Below are 10,937 nucleotides of genomic sequence, written 5' to 3'. Positions count from 1 at the left end.
AAAAATAAAATTTGCTCCCCTGCCAGCTAAAAATATGTCCCCTACCCAAGCAAAATTAATAGTTCCCCTGCCCTCAAATATTGCTGTAGCTCCGTTAGCTGCACCTGTCACCACATGTTACGAGAGCCGATGTTTGCCAACTCGTAACATGCGCTTAGAACTGGCGGTATTAAAAACAGTAGCAATAGCAGTCGCTTGGTCCGGGGAGGACAGTGACTGTTTACTTCGATTCTTGTTGTAACTGCGACAAGATGTGTGAAACGATTCAGTACGTAACTCACTGTGTTGTAAAAGCTTACCGTACGCGAGTATGAGATTTTGTTGTGATTTCTATTCAAGCTATGGTGTTTCCTAGCATTTGGAGAGTCAAAAGTTGATCTTTCAAAGGCTAAAACGTGACCTTCTTTGAATATTAATACATGTATAGTGAATTTATCAAGGCATCGTTGCACAACCCATGGTGCGTCAAGCACTCGCACGCACTATTCGACACGGTATATTGTGTACAGTCACTCGCTGTCCGGTCCTATACTTACCAATCAATTAACTCCTCCGCCAAATCGGGATTTGCAAGCCCTGTTTTTTCCTCTAACTGAAGCCATCTCCCGATCTGGTTTTCGATGTCTAGTTTGCTAAGGCGTTTAGACGCATTACTGCGCTGTTGTCTCCATTCCTTGTCAGAATCCGATATGACCGGGCGTACGTTTCCCCTGTGAGTGTGAGACGCCATTTTCTTGTGAGGAATCTAATGCGCATGCGCAGCACTCACACTTTATGTGTACTCTGCGAACTCAAGCCATGGGCGCCGCCATAATCTGGTGCGGCACCGTTTTATTATTTGACTCGTTCAAAGTTACACGTGCGATTTGAGTACGTGGCCAATAACACGTCTTTGCACACCCTTCAGTAAGTTAATACACATGAACTAATTCTAATTTGAATGTAAAATCATGGAAATAACGCAAAAAGTTACAGCTCATGTGCCTTTAAAGGTAATATATTTTGTTGATTATTGACAAATTTTGAGTGCTAATTTTAATTTCTGTCAACTATGATTCGGTATCTGATTTTTTTCTTTTATTGACATGCTCAACAATAAATTTATTTATATCTATATTCATTGTAGCACCAATAGTTGCAACGCTTGGCATTATTTTCATTATTTTACATTAAACTACAAATTTCATGTTGATAAACATACCTTTGTTCATGACTGTACGCTTAAATATGAAAAAAATAATTATTAAGCGGGTGCCACACTCGTTTATTACCAAATCGTTATTGTTGCGCTGGCCTGTTTGAAACAAGCACGAAAACCCCAAGTTCGAATTCGTAACGTCACGCTTGAAAAGAGGACAAAATTGACAGAGATGTGAGTCGCGGTTGAGGCGTATTGTACTAAGGAAGGTCATCTATAGCAGTGAGTTGACACAGCTGAGTGTAGCGAGAAGTTGCCCGTTTACTTCGCATTAAACTTTAACTTTTTAGTGGCTTTCCCTTAATGTTCCTAATCATCCTCGCGATGGGTTTTCCTGAATCCCAACCACAGCTGGGGAAGTGTCCGTCTTCGATGATGGCGCTCTTGACTCTGCGGTAGTCAACGTTAATAACTTCTGAAAGACATCTGAACATTTCACGGACATCAAACCCACTATCGGACAAAGCCGCTTTGTGCCTTCATTGGCGGTGTGGAAGAACTTGCAAATCTATGCCCCAAATGGGCGGGATCGCCTGGTCGTAGACTCTCGATTAATTGATGTTAAGTTACGTTATTTTCACGGTAAAACTGTCAATGTTTCTCTCGAAAATTGACTTTGGTAGGCCACGCTGCAATTTCGGTCTCTGTTCATTGAAAAAAGTAGAAGCACATCTGCACAGAGCAATTTTCAGGTAAAAGCATAAGCCAAGACATTCTTAAATTAAATCACTTTCAAGAATCACGTGACTAAGGGACTGGACAGAAATTACGGGAGGGAACACGTGTTTTTATGGGAGTGGGGAACAATTTTTGTCGCAAGCATTTTTTAAAGCTCATGAAATTTTCGTGCTTGGCTTTAGGGTCACCATTTTTGCGCAACCATGAGAAGACATGATGTGGCCAATATCGTGCATCACCCAAAAATATACCATCATAATGCATGGGAGTATATTTGGCAATAAATTTACAATCTCCCCTACAAAACAAACTATATCTGTACATTATTATGATACTTGATGGTATTGCTCTCTGCTTGAAGTAGGAGATAAAAAGTGCATGTGTGTGCAAGAAATAGGATTTTTGGATTTAAAAATTAAAAAATGTTTATTCACTGTTCCGGGCAGCTTATGCGAGAACTGTAGAGTATTTTATCCCTATATAAATCAGCCCTTGGTGTTGCGGCAAGGGTTTTAAGATTAAAAATTTTGACAGACGCTCAGTGGACGCTTACGTGATCAATAGTACTGTCGATTCATGATTAGTGTAAGAAGAAGAAAGTAGAATTAATTTTCACTTTTTTATACATTAGTAAGACCACCACACATTGGGTAAACAATAAATATACTTCGTCACTCACTGATGTGCACAGTTCGCTTTTTCAGAGACCAGGGCAGGTGTAGATTATCTGTTTAATTTGTCAAAAAGTTAGACATAAATGACAATTTTATACATAAGATTTTGCATTTATCATGATAACAATCCACTTTGTTTAATAAGGGACGTATTATGCCGTCATTATTTTTGCCATAGCAACTGTACTTTCCAACGTCGACTATAACAAGCTAAAAAACCTTTTTTTCTGAAAACTGGCAATTATGCATCTAGTTATTGACACTGAGGGCGCTTTTCTAAATATGTGTTCAATGCAGCATTCTCAGCATGAGTACTCGTTCATGTGCAAGGCAATTTTATCTTTTCTTTTTTTTCCAATCGTGATGATAATGATATCTTGTAGTAATGAAAAGGGGAAGATAGTATTTACTGGGTAATGGTAGCAATGTTTTATTGATGGCCAGTGGAAAAATCGAACTTTGCCATTTTGTATTTGTTTCTTTCTATTTTGTTACAATCATTCAAAAAACATTGCGGCGCCCATGAATTTAGCTTGGTACACGTTCGGTTACTCGCATAGTATATATTGAACCTGCGTATGCGTGATCAGTTAGCCGCTGGAGAGACTATAAATGTACTTGATAATAATAAGGTGGTTAAAAATACAAATGTGTATGAGATATTTGGCATTTCTATGAAAACGCTGATTCAATATGCATGGTATTCTATAAGAAACTATGAATTTGTTTCATAGTACAAAACTAGCTAAATGTTTTACAGGCAAAAAGGAAAGCATGGCACGCTTTTGCCCCCGAACCGCAAATCTCATACAACATGTCGTTGACGGTCGAATAAAGGGTAGACGTAAGTTGTTATACATCTCCTACCTAAGTTCAAAACGTGAACCAATATGTAGTCACTATGTCAGCTATGTAAAATAGAAATTTGTTTCGCTAAATCACAGATGGCTTTTGTCAAACTTGGACACCAGATATTTATCTACAGAAGGAAGGTTGCTATTCAGCCGTATGCAATAATACCCTTCGAATTTTTATTTCCTTTTTGGCCCTGAAGGACAAAAAATACCACTGAATATGGTAATCAACTGTGTGGTACCAAAGAACCTGGAATGAATTAGCTGGGTGGGGGCACTATTTTTCATGTAAGTGGCCACCGGGGAGGGGCCTTACACAATTTATGCAAGCATTAGGAGATTAACTACCTTTTGTGGAATGATTCTTGTATGAAATATGACCCGAGTGTCCAAAATATGCATTTTACATCCATGTATACAAATAATAAAAAAATTAGTAGCACTAGTCTTTGTGTTGACAAGACATCATCAAGATGATCCAATCCATTAATGTCCGTCAGTCACCATCATTGCCAAAATATACTGTCTAGGTGCATTATACACATGTCGAACCGTTCATGCCACCTTCTTATGTCTGCACTAAACGATGATGATTACATCTTATTTCAGAGTATATTTTTTCATTTAAAAAATTAACAAAAACAAAGTAACACAAAATAACACATTTTATATGTCAGCAATTAAACCATTATACAGACATTTAAATAGGAAAATCGCTACATATACTGCCGTCCATCGGTCATATGGTTTAAAGCAGTATAATTATTTGATACAATGCTTTACCTTCTACTGTTTTCAATGTTCACAAAATATTTTTATAGACATTTTCCGTTTATATCATGAACAAAGCAGGACTTGTGTTACGTGCAGAGAAAACGAACAAAAAGGGTGAACTCAGCAGTTAACGTTTAAACAAAATTTATTACGAAAATAAAACTAATTGCTAAGTCAGGGATAGAGTACAGGCTTTAAAAGTGTACAGACTACTTATCTCAGCTGGGACGGCAAAGCTCCAGTCTCAGAGTTGTAACAGTCAGTTGGATGAATGAACAGTCCTTGCAGGCTTGAAGATGCATAAAGTCCACAGTATAAATCCAGCGTTGGCAGTGAAGGTCTTGAAAAGTCTTGAGAATGACTACTGCTGGAGTTTAGTAACACACAAGAGACACGATCCCAAAAGTCTGACTGGAAGCTGTGCACGTCCCTTTTATACACATGCATATAAGAACAATCTAGAACTTTTATTGACATGCTAATTACTGTTCTAAAATTATCTCCCTTACACAACTAATTAACTTTCCAGAACATTCCAAACATGACTAATTGAATTCAAGGTTGTGAGGTCATCAAGGGCAGTGACCTTGAGAATGTTCTAGACTAATTGAACTCAGGTCATGATGAGTGTGGGGGAAAATGACCTACATAACACACCCCCTCTTCAAAAAAGAAAATTTTTCAAAGAAAAATCTTTCTTTTGCAAATGTAATCTTGAAAAAGATTTAAGTACTCAAATTTTTTTTTTTTTTTTTTTTTTTTTTTTACTCTAAAGTTAAACTTCTTGAAAGTGAACAACAATAAACTCTAAATACGAGAGAGACAGTCTGCAATTAAATTGTCTCTGCCTTTGATATGTCTAATATCAAGATTAAACTCCTGTAACATTAAACTCCATCTTAGCAATCTCTGATTTTTGCCTTTAAATTTCTGCAGAAAAACAAGAGGGTTGTGATCAATATAAACCACTATTGGCTGATTTGAAGAAGTAACATAAACTTCAAAATGCTGTAAAGCTAATATCAAAGATAAACACTCTTTTCAATTGTAGAGTAGTTTCTCTGGGATTTGTTAAATTTGCGTGAAAAATAGCAAACAGGATGATCTACACCATGACTATCCTCTTGCAATAAAACAGCACCAGCAGCCGTATCACTAGCATCTACAGCTAATTTGAATGGCAAAGTGAAATCTGGTGCAGACAACACTGGGGCACTTTGCAGTATGGCTTTAAGTGTATCAAATTGCCTGTTGGCATTGCTCTGACCAAACAAACTTTACTTTCTTTTTAAGTAAGTTAGTCAAAGGCTCAGTAATTGTGGAGAAATTTGGACAGAATTTTCTGTAGTAACCAGCCATACCGAGAAAGCGCATCAGTTGTCGTTTGCAGTTTGGTATGGGAAAACTTGAAATGGCACTGATTTTGGCATCAACAGGTTTTACCTCACCCTGTCCTACAGTATGTCCGAGGTAAGTTACCCTGCCCAACCAAACTCAGATTTGGCAAGGTTGACAGTCAACATTGCTTTGCTCAGTCTCTCAAAGAACTTCCGCATGAGCTTGATGTGTTCCTCCCAGGTGTCACTATACAGGACGACGTCGTCAACGTAAGCTGCACACCCGTCTAGCCCGGATATGACGTCGTTGATCATCCGTTGGAACGTTGCCGGAGAGTTCTTCATTCCGAATGGCATCACCTTGTACTGGAACAATCCGTCTGGTGTAACAAAGGCGGATATTTCACGAGCACGATCCGTCAGAGGGACTTGCCAAAATCCCTTCAGTAGGTCAAATTTCGTCACATACTTGGCTTTTCCCACTCGGTCGATGCAGTCATCAATCCTCGGGATTGGGAAAGTGTCTGTCTTTGTTAAAGTGTTGACCTTCCTAAAGTCCGTGCACATACGATAACTGTGGTCTGATTTGGGAACAAGTATGCATGGCGACTCCAGTTACTTTTACTGGGTCAATAAAGTCATTGTCCAGCAGGTATTTGACTTCTTCCTGGAGATATTTCGCTTTTGTTGGATTCAGTCTGTATGGATGTTGTTTTACAGGCTTACTGTCCCCAACATCAACGTCGTGATAGATGACGTTTGTCCTCGTTGGAACATCTTGAAACAGGTGTTTATATTCATGAAGCAGTTCTTTCACCTGTTGTTGTTGTTCTGGCTGGAGGTGTGCCAACTTTGTAGACTCCAGCTTCTCCAGGATTTCTGAGTTCTGAAGCTTGACCGAGCCCAGCTTTGAATTTAGAGTATTTTCACTCAAGTCAGTTTCAGTATCACTATCTTCATAATGGTTTGAACTGACTGCACTGACAGGCTGAGTTTTAGTAGGATTATCCCTATGCAAATATGGCTTAAGCATATTTATGTGACATAGCTGTTTTTGTTTTCGCCTGTCAGGTGTTATTATGATGTAATTTAAATCACTCAATTTCTTATCAATTAGGTATGGCCCAAAGTAACGAGCATGGAGTGGTTTGCCAGGAACCGGAAGTAGAACAAGAACTTTTTGACCTGGTTCAAACTTCCGTTTTGAGGTGCTTTATCATATTTGGTTTTCATTGACTGCTGAGATGACTCAAGATTTTCTCTGGCTAATTCACATGCTTTAGAGAGTTTCGTACAAAATCTGACACATATTGCAAAATATTCAGACAATCATCATCGTCTGATAGGAATCTCTCTTTAACTAGCTTAAGTGGGCCACGGACTGTATGTCCAAATACAAGCTCAAATGGGCTAAAACCAAGAGACTCTTGAATTGACTCTCTAACAGCAAAGAGCAGAAAATGAATTCCTTCATCCCACTGCTTCTCTGTGTCAAAACAGTAGGTCCTAATCATGTTTTTCAAAGTTTGATGAAATCGCTCAAGAGCACCCTGACTTTCTGGATGATAGGCGGATGACCTATACTGTTTAATGCCTAGCTGATCCATTACTTGTTGAAAAATTCCAGACATAAAGTTGGAGCCTTGATCGACTGGACACATTTAGGGAGGCCAATAAGTGAAAAATTTGACTAAAGCTTTCACTATAGTCTTTGTCTTTATATTTCTCAGTGGTATGGCTTCTGGGAACCGAGTTGATGTACACATAATTGTCAACATGTACTCATTTCCTGATCTTGTTTTTGGTAGGGCCCAACACAGTCTATTAGTATCCTACTAAATGGTTCTTGAAATGCAGGAATTGGCTGTAAAGGGGCCTTTGGAATGGTTTGATTGGCTTTCCTACCATTGACATGTGTGACAAGTTTTACAGAAATGTGCTACATCCTGCCTGAGATTAGGCCAATAAAAGTGACTGAGAATTTTATGATAAGTTTTCCTGACTCCTAAGTGACCAGCCCAGGGGGTTTCATGGGCCAGGCGCAATATTTCAGCATGGTAGGGCTTTGGAACCACAATTTGATGTTTTATAGCCAATCGTCATCAACCAAAACATCTGGAGGTCTCCATTTACGCATGAGAATACCAGATTTTGTATAATAGGAAACAGAGCTATCTGAAGTTTTATCTTCATCATCTACCCTGTCAAACAAAGACAAAATATATGGGTCTTTGTGTTGTTCTGCAATGAGATTTGATCTAGAAAATGTCTGACTTTGGTCAGCAGAAGTTTTACTGGAAGTTTCAAATCCACGAGGGATAACGGAATGATCCGTGTCAAACACCTGACTGAGAAAGGTGTCATTTAAGTCAACATCTGTGACATTATTTCTGAGAGTATTTTGATTCTCGGAAGTTTTCTTTGACATGGCTCGAGTAATGGCACATGAAGGAAATAAATCGGGTATCTCTTGTTCAATTGGCTCTGGATCCTGATCTAAACAGGATTATCAGTCACAAGTGGATTAGTAATGACCTTGTCCCCAGCAAGGTCGTTTCCAAGAAGAAGGTGAATCCCTTCAAAGGCAAAAAAGGCCTAATACCTAAAGCCACAGGTCCAGAAACAAAGTCCGAAGACAAATAGACATTATGGAGAGGAACAGGAATGTAGTCATTACAATCTACCCCCTTAATAAGAACTTTAGAACCTGAAAATGACTTTTCAGAAAACGGCAGGGTATCTGCCAACAAAAGAGACTGGGAAGCCCCGGTATCTCTTAAAATTTTGACAGGGGTAGCGGAAGAGAAATCACTAGAAAGTGATATAAAACCATCATGAATAAATGGTTCGAAAATACCCATAATGCTATCTTGAGAAGAATTGACCTTGACCTCATTAATTGGGGAAGAGAGGGTTTAACCTCAGAAAATGTGTTGCACACATTATTAGACTCTAATTGAGTTGATGAAGAAATAAAGCCGGTGGGCTTAGATCCACTTTGACCACTTTGACCTTCACGTTTTCTTTTCAATTTGAAACACTCTGACATTAAATGGCCGTCTTTCTTACAATAATTACAAGAAAGTGTACCAAACTGTTTGTCAGAAGGAGATTGAGACTTGGGATTTGATGATGTGGAAGTGTTACTTGGATTTTGTGAACTGTTGTCATTTGATTTTCTATTGTCCTTTGAAAAATTCTTGGATGAAAAGGAGGAGTTAAATTTACCTGCATTGTTTCTGTAGGAAAAGGACTGGGATGGTTTGCTGAGAAATGAAGATTTGTGAGTCAATGAATAATCATCGGCCAAACGTGCAGCAACCTCTAATGTATCTGCCTTTTGTTCATTGATAAACGTCTTGATGTCACTCCGAATGCACCTCTTAAATTCTTCAATCAAAACAAGCTGTCGTAATTTGTCATAATTCTGACTGACCTTTTCAGAAGAACACCAACGATCAAACAGTTGTTCTTTTGTTCGAGCAAATTCAACATAAGTTTGATCTTTCACCTTCTCACAATCCCTAAATTTCTGACGGTAAGCTTCAGGCACCAACTCATAGCCCTTGAGAATTAATTCCTTCACAGAATCATAATTTGAAGCCTGCTCTACTGACAACTGAATGTAAATTTCTCTGGCTTTTACCCACCAAAGCACTCTGCAAAAGCATAGACCAGGACTCCTTAGGCCAATCCAGACTCTGAGCAATTTTCTCAAAATGAAGGAAATATTTATCAACATCCTTTTCTTGGAAAGGGGGAACTAACCTGAAATGCTTAGTGATGTCAAAATTGTCTGAAGGGAAGAATTTTCCTGACTTTCTAAGCTCTAAACGTCTCATTTCTAACTGCAGTCGGTGTTCTGCTAATTCTCTTTCCTTTTCTTTTTCCTCTCTTTCTTTCTCCCTTTGTCTTTCTTCCATTTGCAATTCTTTTTCTTTCATTTCCAATTCCCTCTCTTTCTGTCTTTCTTCCATTTCTAATCTTTCCTGCCTATCTTTCTCTCTCTGTCTTTCTTCCATTTGTAATTCTTTCTCTCTCATTTGTAATTCTAGTTTCTTGATCTCCAAATTTGTCTGCATTTCTAATTCTAATTTTCTGAGTTCAGAGGTAGACTCGGGCTCATAATCTTTTAAGGCAGACTCCTCAAAATGGCCTGATTTACTAAATGTTTTGCAATCTTGAACTGTATTTCTCGCTTGCGCATAGATCGTTTAACTTCTACCTTAAGGAAATTGGCCAGTGTTATGAGGTCGTCTTTTCTGAGGGAATCAATGTGTCCTGATCAAGGTCATCCATTTCCTCTGGTTTAAATTCCGCCATGATTAAATTTCGCTGAGTTCACAGTATATAGTAGTTTTGAAAAGCTGTCAAAATGTTGTCAAACGGCTCAAAATATTCGTATCCCGGACAAGCCCCCAATTTTGTTACGTGCAGAGAAAACGAACAAAAGGGTGAACTCAGCAGTTAACGTTTAAACAAATTTATTACGAAAATAAAACTAATTGCTAAGTCAGGGATAGAGTACAAGCTTTAAAAGTGTACAGACTACTTATCTCAGCTGGGACGGCAAAGCTCCAGTCTCAGAGTTGTAACAGTCAGTTGGATGAATGAACAGTCCTTGCAGGCTTGAAGATGCATAAAGTCCACAGTATAAATCCAGCGTTGGCAGTGAAGGTCTTGAAAAGTCTTGAGAATGACTACTGCTGGAGTTTAGTAACACACAAGAGACACGATCCCAAAAGTCTGACTGGAAGCTGTGCACGTCCCTTTTATAACATGCATATAAGAACAATCTAGAACTTTTATTGACATGCTAATTACTGTTCTAAAATTATCTCCCTTACACAACTAATCAACTTTCCAGAACATTCCAAACATGACTAATTGAATTCAAGGTTGTGAGGTCATCAAGGGCAGTGACCTTGAGAATGTTCTAGACTAATTGAACTCAGGTCATGATGAGTGTGGGGAAAATGACCTACATAACAAAAGCAATTTTGTCTGTGGTAACCTTTTATGGGCAAAAAGGTAAGATACTTTACTCTTAGGCTAATCGTTTTTGTTAGACACTTGGCCTATAAATTCTGAAACTGCACCCAAATTGTCACCAAATGACTCAATTTTGATAACTAAATTTTTAAACTTTTCTACAGGATGGAGACATCTCCCTTTTGACCTCCCCCTTATGACCATTGCACATGGGAATTGCATCACTTTTGTCACAAAGTAAAATATCCCTCTTCTATCTGTTTTGCAGACAATTTCATGCTGTAATTTAACATCCTTCGCAAGCACATTCACAAAATTCACCAAAACTGCCATGGCAAATGATACTTTGTGAGTTGAATTTTCAAAAAGTTTCTATATCAGGACGGGAGCATCCCTCCCGACCTCGACCAACATGAATACTGCATGGCTG

The sequence above is a fragment of the Ptychodera flava genome, chromosome 8 (assembly GCF_041260155.1).
Source record: "Ptychodera flava strain L36383 chromosome 8, AS_Pfla_20210202, whole genome shotgun sequence".
In the NCBI taxonomy this organism is placed as follows: Eukaryota; Metazoa; Hemichordata; class Enteropneusta; family Ptychoderidae; genus Ptychodera; species Ptychodera flava.
This window is presented reverse-complemented; position numbering follows the sequence as displayed.